This window comes from Saccostrea echinata, unplaced genomic scaffold (genome assembly GCF_033153115.1).
Source record: "Saccostrea echinata isolate AGI-Se365-2 ecotype Australia unplaced genomic scaffold, CSIRO_AGI_Sech_v1 ptg000008l, whole genome shotgun sequence".
Taxonomy (NCBI): Eukaryota; Metazoa; Mollusca; class Bivalvia; order Ostreida; family Ostreidae; genus Saccostrea; species Saccostrea echinata.
This window is the reverse complement of record NW_026889757.1, coordinates 8,097,501-8,121,995: the sequence shown is the minus strand read 5'-3', so window position 1 is coordinate 8,121,995 and position 24,495 is coordinate 8,097,501. Positions and strand designations below refer to the sequence as shown.

At 33.5% G+C, this 24,495-nt stretch overlaps 1 long non-coding RNA gene across 2 annotated transcripts in view; it reads left to right on the top strand.

Moving 5' to 3' along the window:
- Positions 1 to 1,894: 1,894 nt before the first annotated feature.
- The window catches only part of LOC133181361 (uncharacterized), a 63,338-nt gene continuing 40,737 nt past the window's right edge, over positions 1,895 to 24,495 (top strand). For both annotated transcript variants that reach the window (XR_009720463.1, XR_009720462.1), the window contains exons 1-2: positions 1,895 to 1,995; positions 3,180 to 3,234. This is a non-coding gene — a long non-coding RNA (uncharacterized LOC133181361). The remainder of the gene's footprint in view (positions 1,996 to 3,179; positions 3,235 to 24,495) is intronic.

The window sequence follows — 24,495 nt, the reverse complement described above, 5'->3', positions numbered from 1 at the left end:
TAAGCTGTGATTGGTAGAAGACTTAATTATCGCATTAGCAGAGAAACATTCAATAAACGTACTATGTGCAAATGAAAGCATCATTATATAATTAACCCATTGTGCTTTTTACTGATGATAACATATTCTTTCACAAAGCATTAAATTAATTTAAGTCATATTGAGAAGATTCTGATTCCCCGAGATCAAACCTATTTCCTGAGGTGAAGACGAGGGAAATAGGTCTGATCAAGGGAAACTCAAAAATCCTGCTAATCCATGAAATACCAGTGATACACTGTAACTGTTTAATTATAATTATTAATATAAAAGTCACTGCCCATAAATCTGATTGACAGCCAATGTTTAGAATCGTCATCTGACAGCTTAGTGATAAGTTTTCTTCCATTTATATTAGCTATACCCACAGTGCTGCCGATTGGCTGATATTAAAGATGGATGTTATGTAATTCAAATTGACATTTTTTGAAGGTATGAAGAAGGTATGAGTGATGTTTGGATTGAAGCAGATCTTAATCATGAAATTGTGTAAAATAAGGTATAATACTATTTGGATGGCAGTATAGTGAATTGAAGTGAATTTAAAGGATTTTGTAAATATATATTAATAAATTACTTTTTACATTCTTACATTACTTCTTTACATTGTTACATTCAGTAGATAGAGATATTTAAAAAATAAACCCCTGTTTCCCAATTGATTTTAGTGGTTTCGTTGGGCTATGGCAAATTGGATAGCTCAGTGGTTAGAGCACCTAACTAAGTATATATTAAATGCAGGGGTCCTGCATGGGTTCAGTTCCTGGTCCTTTAATTTATATTTGGTGCCGTTAGCCATCCCTACACTTGCAGTTGAAAGTCCTGCCAGGGGAAAAAATCAGGCTTAAGTGTTTTTTCAAGGGGAAGGACAATTTAAAGAGGAAGGAATGTAGTGGTTTGGGAATAGTTACGGTGGATATTGACCTTGATAGCTCAGTGGTTTAAAGCACTTGAATAGTAATGCAGGGGTTTGAGCTCAGTTACCTGTCCAGCCATAAATTTTCTCCTATTCTGTAACATATTTAAGAATCAATGTTTACTTAATTATTAAAATTCTAAAAGCAATATGGTTGATTATTGATAGTCCTGTATCTATTTTAAAAAAAGTATCTGAAAAAGGCATTAATTGTTCCTCAAATGTCATTACAATTAAATTACAAATATCTCTAAATTAAAAGTATATGTACGGTTCTGAATTTTTTACACAATGAACACAGTACATTTACTGGTAGTACAATATCATGTCCATGGGCTCCTTTAGATTTAATTATATTCACTAAATGTGTTTTAAGCTGAATATTTTGTGGCCCCATGCTGATGATCAAAGGAGGTATGAAGTTAAATTATCATCATTAAATGATAGCTAGAGTATTATTTAATGCAGTTCTCCCTCACTGATATGATCACATTGGTATATTATAAGGGGATATATTGACCGAACAGTGCTGAAATGTACATATTTTTTGGTATGATGGTAATATTCTGAGTATTCTTTTACCTTATCTTTTTCAGAATTTTTTCGGCAAAGATGAATTAAATTACGTAGTGTCGATGGCTTGATATCTAGTGCCTATCTTAGCTAATTGTTTCTTAACGTACATCGAATAAGTAAAGTTAGCGTTTGCAATCATAATCAATAAATGTATCGATTAAGATTCAAATGAAATAAAAGACAAAAAAGTACAATTTTATCTATACAAATATATGAAATGTACTTTTTAACCCCAAAAGAGAAACAGTATGGATCAACATTTATGTTTTATCATATTTCAATAATAGGACTTTAAGTATTCTTATTTTAAAAATAATGTTAAGTTGAGAATGTATGATTATCATTTCTGACTTTCAGGTGACAACTGGGTCAAGTTCTGCTCTGAATACAATGAAAAAAGTGGCAGCTCCGAGATTAAAACTGTAGATATGATGATGACGTGGATGTCAAAATCCCTTGGATGGGTAAAGGATTTAAGTTATTCTTTAAAATGTTCAAATGACAATTCTAACAATCTTTGGTGCATTCAAAATGGTATTATATAATGCAATTATGAACACAATATCTAGGTCTCTTGCAGTAGAGTGAGATTTTATCTGTCGATCATATGTCATTTCTCTTTTCAATTTTCAAGGTTAGTTTATAATGTAAAGGTATCCTGATAAATGAGGGCAATTTATTTCCCACATAGGAATGCCTTTAGTTAAAAGATTCTCTTAATTAGCATAAATTTGTTAAATAGATCAAATAAGTGTACCAATACCAAATGCAATACAATATGCTTTAGTGCTTGTTTAAGTTGCATGTAAAAAGTTAATAAATTTCATTTTTTAAAAAACATATATACTGTTTAGAATTATATAACATACATGCATGATTATATATAGTGTAGGAGGTTATGCAAGGGATTATTTTCTATAAAAATCTTTTTACTCCCAAGGATTATTTTCAAGCGATGACGAAAATGTCGGATATATTTCTTATAAACTCAGATTCATCATTATACCTTCGTTATTTATGTCCACACTTCTGAGATATTACTCGGGATAAAAAAGATGCAGATGTTTGCAGAAAATTTAAACCTTTATAGACTTGTGTTAAAGTATTTTCAGGGTACTTGAATTTTTTTTTTAAATAAAATTTTATATCATGTTCACATATTCAGTTGCTTTCAAGTGTACTTGTATGTGAACTTGGTATACATACGATAATTTTATGCTGGTCATTAATGAAAAAGAATGATTTTACCAAGTAAGATAATTTTTTAATTTTAGCATGTTTTAGAACTTCTTAAATATTAAAATTGTTAAGTACTGCATGATCACAGTGAAATTATGAAGGTTTTCTTCAGTCAAAGAATCCAAGATTGGCAATTTGATGATAAATTTCTGTCTATATTTGTTTCTTTACAAGTTAATTATGGATTAATTGTGTAGGAGGATTTTTTTACCATTCTGGCAACACGAAACAATGACTGTGGTACACATATATTGTTTATGTACAAAGGCTCTTTAATATTTCATGACTGTGTTTGTATATATTCTAAAGAATTTAGTCACTATATGATTAGTCATCTAAAATTTTATGTCCTAATAGGCAAACTATTATCAAATTGTTGTTTTATATTTCCACTGCATATTTTTTTTAGAAGTTTTACAGAAAGAATTTAGAAGATGAAAGCAGAGAAATTCACTTTGAGAAAGGTAATGGCAGAGATTTTTATTCAATCTTAATTAACCAACTTCACATGCATACATACATGTACTATAAATGTTTAACCAGTTAATTTTAGTTTTCACAACAGTACTGCACAATTAACATCAATGTGTCAAACTTTAAGCTGACTTTTAATGCACAAATGCAAATGTTACAGCTTTTGTCCCATATCAATACATGTGTGTTTTTTTTAAATGTAAAACAGCTATTTTTTTTTTAAATGTTTGTCTTTAAGTGTATGCATTTGTTGGTAAATTGAGAATTCCTTAAGAAGTAAAAATTGTCCAGCTCTCTGACTTTTTATTTTGGATGTATAGTATATGTACTACTATACATTTATATACTCGCCTATCACAAATATTTTTGGAAGCTAAATTTTGGTCTAAAACTCTATATCTGACTTTATATATTGTTTTTCATACTAACTGTTAGGCCATTATTTATACACTGAACTGTCTATGGATTTTTCCGTTTTTTTCCCGATCATGACAAGGAGCACACGGTGGGTGTGACTGGTCAGCAGGGGATGCTCACTCCTCCATGGCACCTGATCCCACCTCTAAATTTTGAGGTCCATGTTTGCTCTCCTCCAAATTTGTATCGTTTCATTGGATTTTCGAGATTAAATATTGTACGTTATCTTCATATTTCATTATATGTGAATTCTTGAAAAAATTGGTATTTTTCTGGAAGAAGAAATATAGTTATTTTGAATCAATTCCAGTGATAATTGTTTATATAAAGACCAGAACTTAATCTATTTTAGGAAAGAAAAAAAAGGGGTTAATTACCATATGCATAAAACACAATTGCTTACAGATTAAATGATCTTATATTTGTTTAAATTGATAATAAAAGATCAATGTCATACCCCAAAACATACTTGGAAACGCAGGTAAATACAATACAATATGAAATATTAATCTAAAATGGGGGGCAGATTCTGGCAAAAAACCATACCAACTTATAAGTGCAGGGTCAGTAGCAAATTCCTTCCAAATAATCTGAAAAAATACAACTTACTTGTAAAGCAAACAGACTTATATAGACAAGTATATATGGTATATGTGATTGACTCTATAGGGAACATATGATTAATTATTCTTAAAAGGCTGTCTTGAGCAAGTTCACAATTGCATGAAAACAGCTGATATTCCACTTCCACATAAATAATACATGTATTCATAGTTATATGTACATGTAACAATATGAAGAGCCAGTTACTAAAATTGATCAAGCAATTTTTTGAGTAGTATTCAGATACAGACAAAACCAATTTTTATAATGAGGCTTCAGTGATGTCTTAAATTTATGATGTTTTAATTTATCACTTAAAGCATATTTAGAGGGATCACTTAATAGGTTGTTATTTAGCATACAGTGTGTATATTTGAAAAATATAAATTCTTCTTCCATACATGAATTTCATTTTTCATAAAATATTTATATTAACTTACAGTCTGAATTTCATTTTGAACATCTTTCACTTAGACCATTTGAGAGTCAAAGTCTTAACCAAATTTTTCTGCATCACAAGTGGGTTAGACAAATAAAATGAAATTTAAAGCACACATAACCCTTTTCAAACTTTGTTTGGTTTTTGAAGTTGCTATGCTGTTATCAGTGGATTTATACGTGATTGGAAGGGGATAAAAAGTAATATGGTGACCTAGAAAATTGACACCTGGTACATAAAAGTACAGGTCAAATAAGTTCTAGTTATCGATGTGCTCGGAAACTGTGACTGGCAATTAACCCACGCTTACTATGAATGTTTACTCATTAGAATCCTACTAGTGTCAGTTATGATTAATTTAAAAAGTTGAATTTTAATTTCATGCCAATGTAATTGTAAGCCCATGACTTCTCAAGCGTACATATTTAATTTTGTTCTTTTTCCCTCCTACGGTTTCTCGGTTAGGATCATAAGGAACCGGAGTAAAGAAAATTCATTGAAATGGGACTATAAGTGCTGTTAAATTTTCATAAATGAGCAAGATTATCAACACACACAAATAATTATGAATATAATCATGGAGTGTTTTATGCCGAGTCAGTCAAAAATTGGTTTGTTTGCAAAGTCAGCCAAGGTTATATAAAGGAAGAATTTTGTATGTCTCTTGAGTATGGACTTACAATGATTAAAATAAGGAAGTATAATTAGATTCAAGACGGCGTCATAGTGCTTCATTTACAAAAGTTGTTTCAGAACACTTAAATTATTTCATTGTATGACATTACCAAATTTATAATTCATGGTAGTAAATTATTACAATGTTAATTTTACAAAGAAAATACATGAATTATTAACCAAGCTAATGTGTTTTTTTTCTTCCAACCAGAGCCTATACACTGTGGAACATACTCTTCATTTTTAAGTCCATTTGAATTAACTTTTTTTGTTATGCAAAATAATCTTGTTAAGCACCTTTCTCTTTTCAAGATAAATTAGCTTCATATTCAGGATCATGGATGTAAAAATTATTTAAAGTGATATACATGTACTTATGGAAATCCCTGTGGTCATTGAATAAGCATAGAGGAATACATGGAATAGGAACTAATCTGTGCTGAGAGCAATATCCTCCCTTAGCTACTAAAGATGTTAAAATCCAAAAATTGTTAAATGAATTAAGAGACAGTTTAGATGCAAAGTTGACTATAAGTTCTTCAAAGAGTGTGCTTGGGTACATACATGTAGGTACTATATTTTCAACACAGGACAACAAAGACGTTAGTGTGAATTGATTTTAACATTTTGTGTAAATTAAGGATTGTAAATAAATTGTGAACATATACAAGAAGGATATATTGCATTGATCCTTTTGTTTTTTAATTTCCTTGGACTGATTCTCTATGAAACATAAAAATCACATAATTTTTAATACAAAATTTTTGGTCTTTTGAAAGCTATATATGGCATATCTGAGCTTGGAAAGTAATAATACAAGACTGAGTGTAATTAGACATCATATAATATATGTTATTTACATTCAAATTTAACGAGGCCGAGTCTAATTATTTCTACCCAAGAGATTTTGATAAATTTTCTTGAATTAATTTTTACTATTATATTTATTGTTTTAAGATTACAAAAAATCGAATGTTTACTGTCCCGATTTCTTAGGGGGCCATCTCAAAAGTTGTCAAATTTTACTATTGGACCCTATTGGAATTTGTTGGAAAAGTGACAAATTATCACATTTTTTCCATATTTTTGTATTTCTGCCCTAGAGAATTCTTTTTCAGCCAAGTACATGAAAGTTATAAATTACAAAAAGTCACCAAATTGTGAAATTTCAAAAAACTTGACCATCTAGGTTGGTGCAGGAATTATTACAAAGTTTATTTTTTCAATGCCCAATACCTCTAAAATTGCCATGATATTGCTGTATATGTATATATCGGTGCAGATGAATTGTCGGCACAGATGAATTATTTTGGTAAAAATAGCAATGTTTAGATTGCTAGTATGTTTCTTTTGATGTTCTGTCAACAGTTTTTAGTAAAATATCCACGGACGTCTTGAATATACAAGCGAGTCATGTGTCATTCTTCAGCATTATGCATTCCTTACAAAATCGGAAAACAGTGACGTCATCAGAGCCATTTCACTTTTTTTTCCCCCCAAATTATTGTCGTAAAAGCAAAATTTCAGACCCGTAGGTGTTACAGATAATGTTAATTTTGTATTAAAATCACAATATTTGGGGAAGGTGTAATGTCATAAATATGACTGCATGAAATTAAAAAGCTGCGCAAAGTCATGCGCACTCGCATTACACTCGGTCTCGTTAAATTTTCTCTGATTTTGAGCTTGAATAACCTCACGTTTCTATAGTAAAATTGACTTTAAATTTGTCTGTTATTTAAATATGGAGTCGGTATATAAATTGGTTATTGTTTTAAATTTTTAATATCTTTGAAATGTGGTCGATTTAAATTGTGTAATTTACAGGAAAGTCCTATCTTAACGTTATATAAAGTATTATAAAACAAATAGAAAGATCTTTTTAATTTTGGTTACCTAGCTGAACTTACCAAAAAATAGGCCATATATGACTTATAGTTTGATTTACACCTGCCTCTTCCTTAACCGAACTATAATGCCAATTGCTCACTGGAAGAGATTATTATATTAATTTTATTATGCCCCCGTAATCGAAGATGCGGGGGCATATAGTTTTTGCCCTGTTCGTCTGTCTGTCAGTGTTTGTCCGCAAAAACTTTAACCTTGCCCATAACTTTTGATTGGTTGGAGCTATGGCTTTAATATTTCACATGAATGTGTATTCCTTGTGACAAGACCTTTCTTTTGGTACCATTATAATTGACCTTTTGACCTTGACCTTGGAGTTTGATCCACTTTTGCAAATTTCATAAGACATTAACCTTGGCCATAACTTTTGAACACTTGAAGCTTGGGCCTTCAAACTTCACAAGTATATTCCTTATAAGAAGACCTTACTTTGGATACCAAATCTTTGACCCTTTGACCTTGACATTGGAGTTTGACCTACTGTTGAAAAAACTTTAATCTTGGCCATAACTTTTGAACAGTTTGTGCTAGGTCTTTTGTACTTCTCATGTGTACTCCTTGTGACAAGTCCTTTCTTTACATACCAACAACTTTTGACCTTGACCTTGGAGTTTGACCTACTTCAATTTTGAAAATTTTTTACCTTGGCCATAACTTTTGAACAGATAATGCTAGGGTTTTCATACATCACATATGCATTCCATTTGAGAAGACCTTCCTTAAGATACCAACAAGTTTGACCCTTTGACCTTGACCTTGGAGTTTGACCTACTTCAATTTTGAAAAATTTTAACCTTGACCATAACATTTGAACAGTTAATGCTAGGGTTTTCATACTTCATGTATGCATTCCTTGTGAGAAGACCTTCCTTTAGATACCAACAACTTTGACCCTTTGACCTTGAAGTTTGACCTACTTTTGTAAAACTTTAACCTTGGCCATAACTTTTGAACAGTTGGTGTTAGGGCTTTCATACTTCACATGTATATTCCTTGTGACAAGACCTTCCTTTGGATACCAACAATTTTGTCATTGACTTTGTCCGTGGAGTTTGAACCACTTTTAAAAATTTTCAACACTGGTCATAACATTTGAACATTTGGTTCTAGGGCTTTCACATTTCAAGATTATATGTATCGCTTGTGACAAGAACTTCCCTTGGGGACCATTTGACCTTGACCTTGCAGTTTTACTTACTTTGAAAAAACTTTAACCTTCGCCATAACTTTTCATTCAACGATTTGTACTAGGGCTTTCATATTTCACAGGTATATTCCTCGAGACAAGACCTTTCTTTGGGTACCAACATTTTGATTTCTTGACCTTGAGTTTAACTTGCATTTGAGAAACTTTAACCTTTGCCATAAGCTGCCATACGGGGGCATCAGTGTTTCACAAACACATCTTGTTTTTTATTTTATTTTATTTTTTTTTTATTTTTGGTCAGTAGTGAGTTAATACGAAGAAGCTTGAAATGGGTATTACTGGACTGAATAATACTCATGATGCAGGGCTTTCATCAATTTTGAAGTGAAGATTTGAAGAGGCTGTTTTAGAATTATTTCCAATAGTTTACTTTGCCGATTATGAAATTTAAAGCAGCAAATTCTGATCACTGAAATGGTAAAAAATTGCCTCCTGCCTCCCCTTATTGCACTTACATTTTAGATTTGTGCATGACTGTACACACGTACTATTTGAATATATTATGTTTTAACTATTGATTCTAATATATGACCCATTTTGTTATATGAATTTAACCTTTTTGTGCAAATGTCATTAAATTACATACAGGTAAATCATATATGTATCCTTGGAAATGTTATTATAGCCATCAAACACAGATAAAATTTCTGAAATGTCTCTTAATTCAATAATTAACAAAGCATGGCTGCAGCAATAAGCCCTGCCCAACACCTACCACCAGATTTTCAAGTAGGTCATGCTCGGCCTTTAAAGCAAATGTCTGGATGGTATCATGTAGCCATGATTTTTTAAGGTTATTGATTCATCAACTACCATAAATGCTGAAGACATGAAATTTGTAACGCACTCAAGAAAGCATGAGCATCGTGTGTGTGTGTGTGTGTTAATTGAGTTGAGAGGATGGGTAGGGAAAGTAGGTCAAAGGCTCACCCCCTCATTGATGATTAAATTTTATGAAATTCAAAATCCTTTAAGAATTAATGTTTTATCTTAACTTCTATTGTGGTCAGAATCCAGTCTCCGAGGCCATAAAACTTAGACAAGCTCACTTTTGATCTCAGTCTCAGTTTTACATAAGGAATTATTAGTGGAAAAGTGAGACTGAGATCAAAAGTGAGCTCATCTAAGTTTTATGGCCCTGGAACCAGAAGATTTTTTAGATTAGAAGCATTTCGCATGTGAACTAGACTACCCCAAGACACATAACTCTTTGTGTTGGTTTTTGATTTCAATGTATAGGTATAGTTCCAAGGTTACAAAATATATATAAAAACTAGAGCCGAGCTCGTTGCAATGCAACGAATAGGTCTTCCGTCGGAGCAGACAGAACATAGCGACCTTGAGTCAAGGTCACGCAAAATTTTAAGGTTATAAACAATCCTGTGAGGGGCATCAACTTGCAATGTTTCAACAGTAGAAAGACAGTAAAAGAATGTAAAATTCCCCTGTCAGTGAACTTGAACTTGTCCAAATAATCGTGCGTCAAGCCAGGACACATTCTGCAGCTGGTTAAGAGCAAACACCATCTGTATGTCACCGACATAAATAATTCTCAGTCACGCATTCTTTAAGACTATTCATCCAAAACATCATATTCTAAGTGACCTCGAATTTAAGTCAAGGCCATTACATACTCTGGATGATATATTTATCATCCTTTCAGTGAAATGCAAATGCATGCAATTTTTTCTATTACAAAATTATAGACCTTTTTGTTTGTTTGTATGTTGTTTAACGTCCCTCTCGAGAATTTTTCAATCATATGGAGACGCCACCATTTGCCGATGGAGATCTGCAAATTTTGACCTATACCCGGCACTCATGGCCATTGAAGAGTGAGGGATCTCTTTCGTGCTAGCACCTACTGTCGGACGGGACCACAGTTTATACAGTCTCATCCGAAGGATCGGTCTCTGTGTCCCACAGTGGGATTCGAACCTGCGACGTAAGGATCAACTCCTTAACCCACGACTTTAGAGCAGACATTCTTACCACTGCGCTACGGGGCGACTAGACCTTTTTGAATTTTACACTTATTATATCAGTGACCTTGAACTTGCCTAAATGACCTATGTTAAGGTCAAAAACAACCTTTGAACAAATTATGAGCTTCCAGTGATACTCAATGACAAAGATATTCCTGAAAAAGAATATTGCACTTTTCTGTCAGTGACCTTGAACTTGCCAGAAAGACCTTAGATCAAGGTCAAAACACATCCTTAGATCATAAGCAATCTCTGTATCAAGTAAAAGCTTCCAGTGATTTTATATTACAAAATTTAAGTATGGAAAAAAAATTAATATTTATCTGCCAGTGACCTTGAACTTGCCGGGAAAAACCTTTGTTCAAGGTCAGGACAAACCCATCTCTAGCAATCTGAGAAAAAGTTTCTTGTGTTCCTCCCACCCCTTATAAATTTATAATCCAGGCACGAATTTTGCCACTTCTTCTGCCAGTAGGGCTGTCACGGCCCCAAAATTTTTCGGGTCGGCTCGGTTTCGGGTTTTTCGGGTCGGGTATTTACATCTATTTTAAACCTTAATTTCATGAATTTAACTTGAAAAATCTTTATTTGTTACATTAAATTTACATTGGAAACAAGTCTTAACCATGCGAACGTCTAGACATCGGTGACTTGGCCTACTATTAGCCACAACCTGATTATTCCTGCTCGTTTTGATAATTATCTAATACTTCCGTGACAAGTGTTTTGTCATGGAATGAAGTACATTTCAGTTGTAATGTTTATTTATCACTGTTATCGTCATCATTCCTTTGATTTCGACGCCATTTTTTGTATTGAACAGACTCTAATATATAAACCAGACCCGAACCGAAATCCGGAAAAATGGAACCGGAACCGAACCGAACAACTTGGGCCGCGGTTCTCGGTTATTTCGGGTACTCGTGACAGCCCTATCTGCCAGTCTAGTGCTATGTTATCTCAAACCGGTGGATCATAAGCAATCTTTGTTCCAAGTATGAGCCTCCAAAATTATAGCACATACAGTAATCTTACACTTTCATTTCAGTGACCTTGAACTTACAGGAATGACGTTGGATGAAGGTCGTGGCAAACCCTTTTGTCATAAGCAATTCCTGTATCAAGAATGAGCTTCCAGTGACTCTCTATTACAAATAAATGGGTCGGACAAAACTTTGCTATTTTTTTTCCAGTGACCTTTAACTTGCCGGAATGATGTTGGATCAAAACCATGACACACCCTCAGATCATTAGTAATCTTTGTACCAAGTATGACCTTCCAGTTTCTTCATAACAAAGTTATATCCTGGGCAAACTATCACGTACAGACGGAAAGCTAGGCAGATGGACAGTGTGATTCCAAAAGACTCAAAACACCCCCACCCCAAACCCACACACTTCATTTGGGGGATATATAAATTCCTATGTTAAATTATGAACATTCTTTCCGGCCCAAACCTTCTCCCTGGAATCAAGATTTGAAAATAACAAGATGTGTTTGTGAAACACTGATGCCCCTGTATGGCAACTTACAGCAAATATTAAACTTTCTCAAATGCAAACCAAATATGTTGATACCCAAAGTAAGGTCTTGTTTCGAGGAATATACCTGTGAAATATAAGAGCCCTAGCAGCAAACATTGAATAGATATGGAAAAGGTTAAAGTCAAGGTCAAATGGTCAAAATTAATGGTGCCTAAGGAAAGGCCTTCTCACATGAAATATACTGGTGAAATATGAAAGCTGAGGCACCAATCGTTCAAAAGTTATGACCTAGGTTTAAGTTTTTCAAAAGTAGGTCAAACTCCAAGGTCAAGGTCAATGGATTACAATTGTTGGTATCCAAAGGAAGGTTTTGTAACAAGGATTACATATGTGAATTTTGAAAGCCCTAGTACTAACGGTTCAAAAGTCATGGCCAAGGTTAAAAGTTTTTAAAAAGTAGGTCAGACTCCAAGGTCAAGATCAAAGGGTCAAAGTTGTTGGTATCCAAAGGAAGGTCTTGCCACAAGGATTACATATGTCAAGTATGAAAGCCCTAGCACCAACGGTTCAAAAGTTATGGCCAAGGTTAAAGTTGGGTAAAATTTTGCAAAACTGGGTCAAACTCCAAGGTCAAGGTAAAAAGGTCAAATATGGTGATACCCAAAGAAAGGTCTTGTCACATGGAATACACATGTGAAATATGAAAGCCATAGCTCAAACCAATCAAAAGTTATCGGCAATGTTAAAGTTTTTGCGGACAAACAGACAGACAGACGGACGGACAGGGCAAAAACTATATACCCCTGAATCTTCGATACGGGGGCATAAAAAATGAATGTATGCTATGTTGGAAATTTTCTCATTCTAGTCCAGGGGTTCATGAGAATACTATTTTCAAATGACCCCATGCGCGGATCTAGAGGGGGTTGGGGGGCAGTTAACTGTATATACTAAACCAAGTAAAAGTGGCCATGGACCCCCCCTCCCACCGCCCCTAGAAAACGCGGATCCTTCCTCGAAAACACGGATCTGTGTTAAAATGGTATGAAAAGTCTTAGGTATGAAGCTTTAAAAGTCAACGACCCCCCCCCCCCCCACACACACACACACACATACACACACAAACACACACACGAAATATGTTTTTCACGTTTGGGAAAAGAGTTTCTTTTTTTGGCTCGTCAAGAAATTTCTGGATTGAAATATTTTTTTTTATTGGGATCACCCCCCCCCCCCCTCGCCGTGGAAAAAAAAATCCTTGATCTGCGCCTGGACCCCATAAAATTTTTACTACATGTATCCGTTGAAAGAGGATGTGACCCTTCATTTGAACAAAACTTTACCAAAAATATTCTATGTTAATTTTCGTTGTTATGGCCCAATGGTTCTTGATAAAATAAAAATGAGAAAAATTTACAAGTAGCTTTAGAACGACAACGACGATAACGCTTATATACACCAAGAAAGCAAACAAAGATGAAGAATTATGAACAGAAAAGCTTACTTGGGCCTTTGGCTTGGGAGATGAGATCCTTATTAAAAATTGAAATTATTTTGTCATTTTTTTTACGATCGACGGGCCTGTATTTCAAAGAGAGAGAGAGAGAATTTCTAGCTAGGTCTTTGAATAACAGTGACATTTCAGAAAACCAGGTCCCTAGGAATGTACATGTATATAAAATAGGCAGTGCCTTTCTCTCGGAATTCATCACCTGCTTCTGTAAAGCTCCATCCTCACTTGTACTTACATAACCGACTGCGAAGGAAAACATTCTATTTATTTCGGGGATGGGGGTATACGTATAGTGATGAGAGGAAATTTATTCACCTATATGTTCATTAAATATGAAGGATTGCTTTTGAGTATTTGTACATGTTGTATACGATCGTACGACTTTCGTGTTAATTTATTAAAGTTAGATTATGTAAGCAAAGAACTAAACTAACATTTGTTCTATTCAGTCGTTTATAAGTTTTTTTTTAACATTTGTAAGAACCACTTTATTCTAAAAAACAAATAATCGTCCTATTATGGACGCCCATGATATATTAGACAGGATGTTTAATTAAAATATAATTCAGATATCGACATCCAGGAGAACAACACATTCTTTTTCAGTGGCGGATACAGGAATCTTGAAAAGGGGGCCCGACTAGTTAGAATAATCTAACTGTGTCTCGGGACTGGCCCTCACCACAGTTATAATGCCTCTAGTTAGAATAATCTAACTGTGTCTCGGGACAAGCCCTCACCACAGTTAGAATACGTCCCATATACTTACAATGTAGCAAATCGGAGTGGATCCACTCCGAAATGATTTTGAAGAATACAAAAGGAGTTGCACTGAAAATAACTACCAAATTAATCATAACAAACCTTTTTGAGATTGTATATGCCTTTTAACCTAAAAAATAATCCATATAAATACGAAAATTCAATTCATTTTCTCAACGTTTTTTCCTCGCTTCAAATTTAACGCCATGTTGACTTTCGGAACTCTCTGGATTGTTCATAGAAAATGCACAGAGTACGAGTTATCGCCCGTGTTCATTTTGCAACATTGCCAATACACAGAACGAATTCTATCGTTAAATCGGGTCCGTAGGACAATATCATTTTAACGATAGAACGTTCTATCTAGAATGCCTCCAATATACCCGTAATGTAGCAGAAAATTGCAGAATCGCTCCGGAAAAATTTTTGAGAAAATTAATGAAGTTGAATTGAAAATAACAGTCAAATTAATCATAACAAACCTTTTTGAGACAGTAAATACCTTTCATTTAAAAATTTAATCCATATAATGGAAGAATTCAACACTTTTTCACCAACGTTTTTTACTCGTTTCAAATTTATACACAATGTTGACATTCGGAACTCTCGGGATTTTTCATAGTAAATGCACTGAGTTAGAGTTATCTCCCGTATTTTCTTTGCTACATAGACAATACACGGAACGCATTCTATCGTTAAACCGGGTCCGTAGGACATTTATCATTTTAACGATAGAACATTCTATCTAGGGGCCCGACCAGTTTTGGGTCGGAGTAGGGGCCCAAAGCCACATAAAAAATTGATTTATTAAATTGATTTATTAAATCTTGTGTATATTTTGGATACAAAAAGGAGGCAGGCCCCCTGAACCTCCTCTAAATCTGCCAGTGTTTTTTTTCATTATTAGTCAGCCCGCGGGCTGACTATTTACGGTGGGATGAAACTGCAAGTGCGCTTGCGTAATTTGGAATTCTGGGAAAAAGATTTACACTTTGCTCCAACCAGAGGGCGTGCTTCTTCACACACAATACAGTCTATAAATAGATCGAGGCTGTGAGTGTGCTTCGTTCTCGACGAAAAATTAAAGACATAGATTGTTCTAAGTAGGAAATTTGCACTGTTCTATATAATTTTATGAAAATATTTCAGTGCTTCTTATAAAAGATGCGAAGTTTGTATGTTGAGCACATATAACAATTGGATATATATAAACCCTCAATTGCCGTTGCAAGTCAAGGATTTGTGTGTACCTGATGCAAGACTCCCTCGATCAATACCTTGCATAAGACATGTACGGGGCTACAAAGGTCCCAAAACAGTGAAAAAATCTCTTTTCACTTCAATGATGAAAGTTATGAAAACATCAGAGATAGATTTTTATAATTTACATGATGATGAAAAAATGACCACAGTAGAACTGCGGTAGTTGAGAGAAACTGCGCGGATTTATAGACAGGATCCCCCCCCCCCCCAACGAGAAAGAGTGAGAGAGATGAAATCCAGTATGTTAATTAATCTAGTTTTGGTTTGATGGTAGACATCATCAGTTACATTTTAGGGTATATACGCACTGCATGTATAAACATATTTTGAATTTCCAGTTTGAATTGTTTTCTATGGCTTTCACTACCTTATTCTGGAAGCAATTCTTTTCTTTCTTAATAACACTAAAATGGATGCTTAAACTAAGAAATTGATTTAAATATACATGTACTATGCACCCCCCCCCCCCCCATCATGCATTGCCTGGAACCTGCACGATTAAAAACTTTTATTTAATAATAATTAAAACAAGCTAACCCAAAGTCTACCTTCTTTTTTTGTATCACAATCTATATCATTTATAGAATTTAACAATGAAAATGTACGAGGGTTGTTAAAAACGCGAACTTTTTAAACATAAACTACCTGACCAAAATTATTCATTTTTGCATAAAGTTGGGAAATTATTTTTTTGTAATTTTGGCTAAATATAATAAGGTTTCAATGCCATTTGCATTTTTAAACATCATTCAATGTGTTAAATATCGGTGGCCGGCGCACGGCAATTTCTTGACATTCAAAAATAGCATTGACAGCAATGTTTTCTTTATTACCAGGCTATACGGATATATAATGTGACAAAAATTATAGAAACTTTATGATCTAGAGTACTCGTGTGTAAAAAAATCAATACTCTGACTTCATAAATAACAAAAATATTACGTTATATTCACAAACACTTATAATTAGATATTGCCAAAAATGGCAATGTCGAGCGATAATGCGGCGCACCAAATTATCACTATGTGTTGTGTGGAGCGGGGTTTGACTCCTGTTCATACGGAAAAAGAGCTGGGAACGAGGGAACGACACAAATACATGTTTCGATCACAGGTTCGTACATAGTAAAAGAGGTTCAAATAAGAATGGACTGGTTATCCGATGGAAGAAGCGTTTGGTTGACCAACAAAAAAGACGATAAACTGAAAAGGCTAGAGCTGGACGTCATGCATGGAGACCATTGTTAAGTATTCGAGCAGTTAGGTTTATGATCGGGTTTGGGAATTTTTTTATTAAAAGAATTTAATCCTTGATTTATTCTTAACTGCAGTACACGTGTGAAATAAATAACTCGGTAACTAAAAGAAAAAAAAATGCACTATCGAATTTATGCATAAACGATTTTTTAAAGACGCACGATTCCTGAACAAATTCAAAAACTCCACGAATTACGTTTTGACGTCGTCGGTGTTGCGCCGGCAGCTGTTTTGAATGATTCCTTTACCAAAATAAAAAAAAATCTATTTATAGATATTATTTACTGAAATTTCTGTGAATTATTTCAAAAATGTTGATTTTAATGCATGCCAATTTTTAACTTTATAATATTAGTGAAACAAAAAATATTGAAAATGTTCGCGTTTTTTTTTTTTTTGGGACAACCCTCGTATACATCCGTCAACGTTCAATGACTGGGCTCTAACTGGCTCTGTTCATATCTGAGACGAACTTTCTCTGATGTCCGCGCCCAAGAGAAATTAATTGGAGGTCATTATAATGATCACGATGTAATCTAACTAAACTTTATTCGATGCTTTATTATTTATACAATATTGTGTTCCAAGTAAGAAAACGATTAGACGAATTTAATGTAGATTACAATGACTTTTAAGAAACACAACATGATGAATAAAACAAGTCATATATCATCACAAAGCATGAAAGAAACTTTCTGTATTCCAGTGGCTGACTCTCAGCTTTTTTGAAAAAGCTAACCTTGTAAAGACTTGCAGAATAAGCGAAATACTCCAGACATTTAATAAAAATCTCGAACCCGAACTAAAACGCGTTGACAAAGTCAAACCAGACGGTCTTAGTTTTTATGGCATTTTTACAGTGATGTGCGAAAAGTCTGATAATTGCTGTTAATTTTAAGAAATAAAAAAGTTCGTCATTTTTCAACCTCGTTCGGTATTATATAATTTACTGATAATTTTTTCTGTTAAGGAGGAACACTTGCACGAAGGATAAAAAAAAAAGCGGTATTCTGCATGTACATGTACACATCATTGCTATTGTGTACTCGGATTAAACCCAAAATCCTTCGTAACATTGTATTGGGTATAACTTTCACGTGTTCTCAGGCGGATATTCATTTATTTTTATCTGCCTAAAGACAATAATTTCAGTTAATAGAGAAATGTTTTTATTTCATCGTTTTCCCCCATCCTTTTGATTTATACGTTTGCTTTGTACACAAAAGCGTGTGTCATATACCGCTGTTTCTACGCGCTATCGATATGATCACGGAGAACATGATATTCTCCAGCAATTTACTTCTAATGAAAACATGTTAGCTGAAAATATATATACCCGTTAGTATCTTAGTACCTGTTTAATTGCAATATCACCAACCGTAACGATCGCTGGCCAGGACTTGAATATAATTTATTACCGTTATTAAAACAACTCGTCAGCTGAGCGGACCTGTGATTTAAACAGGAAAATAGGGAAATTCCAGAGTTCGAAGTGTATTTATTTTGGGCGCTCTTTCACATAAACAAATAAAACCGCATTTACACGTACTTACATGCATGTACCAGTAATTCATATCAAGGGTTAATTCAGTTTATTAGATGAAATAAAACAAATGCATAAGATTAATCTTCCTAAACAACATGTTTTTAAAACAATCTATCTGATATAACTGACGGTATAAAATAACAAAGAAAATAATGGGTTTGTGTTTGTATTTAATTTGGAATGAGAACAAATCTTAACCTGTCAAATCATTTATAAAACATACTTCGTTTTCCAGACACTAATTGCCATGCGTAATCTTCACATGCACTGACCAAGATGTCACAAGTTTGAAATGTATGGCTTCTCATTGCGTGAGTTTTGTCAACACATGTCGGAGTAGACTTATCTAAGCCAATTGATTCCCAAAGAAAACTGCATAGGATGTTTTTTTTTGTACACTTTTTAACGGGTAAAATTCATTTGACGCTCGATAGAATTTTCAAATACAAGTGAAATATTTAGGTTACTTGCGTCCGATCTAGTATTTTGTATGCATAATATTGTAAGTTAGGAAGAAAATAATACAAACTCAAAAGTACTTAATTTTATTTTCGATTTTCCTGACAATTAAAAATGTGACCTCTACGTACAATTATCGTAATAATTATATACATGCTGTTTAATGTTCATGAAAGAAATAGCAACTCGTTAAATAATAACATTAGAGAGATAAATAAACTGTTTCTTTAATACGCAAACAAAGTGGTCTTTTCGGCATTCAAAATGCATTGAATTTGAAGTCAGTTAAGACTAGCTGATTAAAACGAGCGAGTGATAAACAGTAAGACGAAATCATATGAAAAATTCGAAATGATTTTAAAGTAATTTTCCACAAAGCGCAATTATCTCGATATCGAGAAATACAATGTTTATAAAAATAAATATGCAACTTTCTTGTAATTCAGCGAATAAAATATAAATTGAACTGTACTAGCGACTTAATCAAAGATATGAAATAATCTGAAAGATTCAACATTTTATCCACTCATCACTTAGTTTACAAAATGTATTTGGAATGGCCATTCTATGGTTTGTTTTGTGTACGACCTTAGGTCGCTGGTTCACACGCCGATTGATCCTCGGTGACCTCCTTTGCCAGGCGCTATCGAGGGAGAGGTTACATAATTGTAAACACAGAAGGTGAATGTAAAAGGCGTGTACTTAATGGCTGTGAATAGTCTATGTTTAAAGTTTTGTTTTATTTTCTAACTTTATTGTTTGTTTTTATATGATAAGAAGAAAAGGTTATCTTTTTTTCCCCTGTTTAGTAGACTGGTTTATCCAAATTTGAAAACAAACGAAATAAAAAGGGAAAGTTGTCAGTAAATAATTTGGAAATAAAGCTCAGAATACTTCAAGAACCTGATTCTGAAGAATATTAGCATCTAATGTAGCTAGGTTTATTATTTATAGTAAGTTTATTTTAATTACACGAATGAAGAGCTCTTGTTTACTTGCTGAATGAAACACTTACCTGTATATGTGTTATGCTTCTAGCTCATTTAGAACACAAGATTCAAACAAAATAACGTTTTCTTGAGATCAATAACATGTTAAATAACAACTTTAATTACGACAGCTTTTTCGAAATATTTACCGTTTTTGAGTTATAAAGCAAAAACTTTAAAGGGCCACAGATCCCTAATTTTAGGGGCCAGCCCCTTTTTAGTGGTGTCAAATGAAAGGCCTTAAAATTGTGCACAACTTTTATTCTACATGTCTTATCAAAATATTTTTAGTTTAGAAGATAAAAAAGAAAATATGTGTAAATTTTCGGTCTTTTAGGCGTTCTAATTTTTGACCCCTCTCTAGCGCCATTTTGAATACAGAAATTGAAAAACAAAAACCGATGTGCACAACTTCAATGCTTCTATTATTTAAATTCGGTAAAATTTCTACTCCAGCTCTTGTAGTCTCTGAGCCTTTGTCTGGAAATGAAGCCCCCTAAATTTTCATTTAAAGGGAAATAACCCAAAAGCGGAAGTGGATTTTTGAAATGTTTGACAGCATTCTGATAGAGTTTTGTAACTTCTATAAACCCTGCAAATTTGAGCAAAATCCGTTGAGAAATGAGCGAGATATGAGGTCTCAAAGTTGGCGTCTAGGAAAAAAAAAAAAAGAATAATAAGAATAATCTTAACCATCACAATCAGTAGAAGGTCTTCCGCCTGGAGCGGAAGACCTTAATTCCTGTAAATTCTTTGGGAATTATGCTGGCATACCAACAGCTTTTGTCTAATTTAAATAAATCTTGATACAAATATGTGATAATTAATTTTTAGACCCAAATACTGTACAGGAGTCTTCAAAATTCTGGAATTTGGGTGAAGATACTGTACATTGTTCATCAAGAAACTGTTCAAAAAACTGTACAAAATATCGACCAAAAATCTATGTAAGAGGTTCAATTTTTATGCCCCGCCATGAATATGGCTGGGGCATATAGTGTTTGTCATGTCCGTCCTTCCATCCTTCTGTCCCTCCGTCAACCTATGCAAGTCAAGATATTGTTTCATCAGAAATCGGACGGAAGACCTACTCATTACTCGCAATGAGATTGCATCTACTTTAAATTATAACTTTTTTAGCTCACCTCAACGAAGTTGGGGGAGCTTATGTAATACCGTCGGCGTCCCAGGTTAAGGTTTTTGGAGCAGTTTTCTTTTCAAGTACTTCTATGGCCTATATTAGTCAGAGATGCATGGAGGATTCTTCTAGTGTGTTTCATTGTACCAGTCAAGGTTTCAGATGCTGCAATTTCAGCTAAAGAATGACCAGGTTAATGATTTTGGAGCAGGTTAAGGTTTTTGGAGCAGGTCTCATTTCCAAGTAACTATAAGCCCTATATTGACCAAACTTGCATGGATGAAACATCTAAGGATGCACACTACTGAACTTGCTTCGGATGCTGAATCTGACCTATATTTTCCGGATGAGTGACCAGGTTAAGGTTTTTGGAGCAGATCTCATTTCCAAGTAACTAAAAGCCCTATATTGACCAAACTTGCATGGATGATACATTTAAGGATGCACACTACTGGACTTGCTTCAGATGCTGAATCTGACCTATATTTTCCAGATGAGTGACCAGGTTAAAGTTTTTGGAGCAGATCTCATTTCCAAGTAACTAAAAGCCCTATATTGACCAAACTTGCATGGATGATACATTTAAGGATGTACACTACTGGACTTGCTTCGGATGCTGGATCTGACCTACATTTTCCGGATGAGTAACCAGGTAAAAGTTTTTGGAGCAGATCTCATTTCCAAGTAACTATAAGGCCTATCTGAACCAAACTTGCATGGATGATGCATCAAGGGACGAACAATCTCAAAACTTGCTTCGGATGCTGGATTTGATTTACATTTTCTGAATGAGTGACTAGTTTTAAGTTTTCAGATAAGTCTATTCCCAAGTAACTGCAAGCCCTATCAGACCAAAATTGCATAAATGTTGCATCTATGGATGCACACTCCTAGATTATTAGTTTAGTGTGGGACTTTGCCTTACTTAAAAGACAACATTCATTGAGTTGAGCTCTGTAATCCCTATGTTTTAAATTTATGATTGGTGTTTTCAAGGTAAACTAAAAATACAGTTCCAAAATGTTACTCTTCCTACAATTATGGTACAATTTCAATGCAACTACACCTGTAGACTACACCAAGAAACCCTTCTTTGTATCATTTCTTTATTTCATGAACGGCATGGCAGTAGTTATTAATTAAACATATATTCTTTAAAATTCTACTCTAACAATTTTTTTTTTCAGTTTTAAATTTGGACAAATACAGTATAGATCACACCAAGAAACATACATATAATTTCTTTTATTAGGTTTGACTTAAATACATGAATTGTGTTTGTTACTTAAAATATAAAGTTTTGTTTCCAAATGCTAGTCAATTAATTCGTCTTACAGTTTTTGTCTAATTTCAATAATACTTGGTACAAGCAGATATACTAAACTAATTAACACAATTTTAAGTATCAGTTTTTGATTTCCATAAACACTGTAATTGCCATAGTTACAAAAATTAGAAGAATATAAAAACTATTAATTTGGCCTTATATTTAATTTCAATTAAACAAATTGGCCTCATTCCTTAATTTTCTACTCGAATCAACAAGGAGAGCATTTTGAGGAATTTACCCCAATGGACACAGTGATACACATTGTGTTGTGTATTTGCACTGTTGTAGATCACTATATTTTGGCGACACCTTATTTTCGCAAGATAGCTATTTGGTATTTATTAGAGAGACAAATTTTCTCAAGCTATGCTTTTTGTTGTATATAATCCTTAACAAAACAAATATATGCGAGAATAAAATTTTTGGGAGCAGACAAACTGGTGTAGTTACGTGAAAATACAATTTTCATGAATAAAAAGTGATTTATAGTATTCACACGTACACTGTGTAACTGCATGTGTGTATTGTATTGGAATTGTACCATTTCACACCATGTGTTTTGCACCATGTTGCTTCTATTATTTGTGACATATTACCTGTATATGTGCACTGTACATGTCTCTGAATGTAAGCTCAGAAGTAATTCATTATTCTGAATCAAGTTCGCAGACCTTCTTTGAATTGGTATCTTCAGTCCGTCTATTTCTGTGTAATAATTTAAATTTATCAATACTCTGCATGGGCCTTCACTTTGGCATTAGCATTCACGTACATCACACTAGACTGATATAGTTCATTGTTACCACTATTTGAATTCAGATATTGATCTATGGTTTATCAATATAAAAGATTACAAAACAAATCATTTACACTGGAGGTTTAGACTCATAAATAGCAGTATATTTGAATTGTTCAATAGGCTATGATATAATTTGGCAAAGATGTTTAAAATAGCTTTTCAGATATCGAGTTCCCATGTCGATTTCTAAATAAATAATATTGCTACAGATTTATACCTTGGCAGAGTACACTAAGGTTTAAATAGAATCTATGTACAGTGTATTAGAATTAAAATTAAATTGTTAAGAAGGTGGAGGAAGGAAATTTAATTTTCTTTGAAAGATGTCAGTACTTTGAAGTGATTTAAGAATTTTAAAAAAAATATGTACTTTTGTGCAACTTTTGAAGAAATACAACTATGAAGTTTATATATAATATAAGCTGAATTTGAAGACCATAAATAAATATATCATGAATAATTACAAAATGTTAGAGGGAAGAGGATTGAAGGCTTATTGTCAATATGTCATACAAGAAAAGCTAAGAAAAACCAGTTTCTTAAACTAGAAATAGATCCTGCAATAGCTTCAACTAGAAATAGATCCTACAGCAGCTTAAACTAGAATTAGATCCTACAATTGCTTAAACCAGAAATAGATCCTACAGCAGCTTAAACTAGAAATAAATTCCACAACAGCTGAAACTAGAAATAGATCCTACAACAGCTTAAACCAGAAATAGATCCTACAGCTGCTTAAACCAGATATAGATCCTACAAGAGTTTAAACTAGAAATAGATCCTACAACAGCTTAAACTAGAAGTAGATCTTACAAACAGCTTAAACCAGAATTTGATTTTTTAGCAGCTTGAACTAGAAATAGACCTTACAACAGCTTCTGGTTTTCACTACTTGCAGGACTTTTTTTTGCATGGTGTAAATAAAAGAAACAATTATTACAAATAAAGGCATTCCATTGTCCAGAAAAAGCAAATCAGCTGATTAACATGTGATATTCTAGTGTGGACTTGCTAATAAGGGAATTTTCTAGAGAGTTGTTATACTAGATGATATATATTGTAGTGTAATAAATGCCTTTTCTATTCATATGGTCTACAAACAAAACTTCGTTAGAGTCCTGTATGCAGGACTAGAAGTTTGGAAGCCTTTAGCCTACATATGATTTATCAAGCAACAACTTCTAAAATGTTTCTTTTTTTAAATCAAAGACATTATACTGATTAGTACTGGGTGACAGAGAATATACCGTGAAATCACTAATTTTCATGGGGGGTTAATTTTCATTGTTTTCAAGGCATAAAGAGACTCACAAATTCATATCCCCCATGAAATGTAAAATTTCTTATGCAAAGATACTCCTCACTTCTCCAACCATGAAATAAAATTCTCAAACCTCGTAAATTTGACCCACCAAAATTTTACAGTACCGGTAGATGTACGAAGTGCAGCAGCAGATAAATATTGCATGTTTCAGTA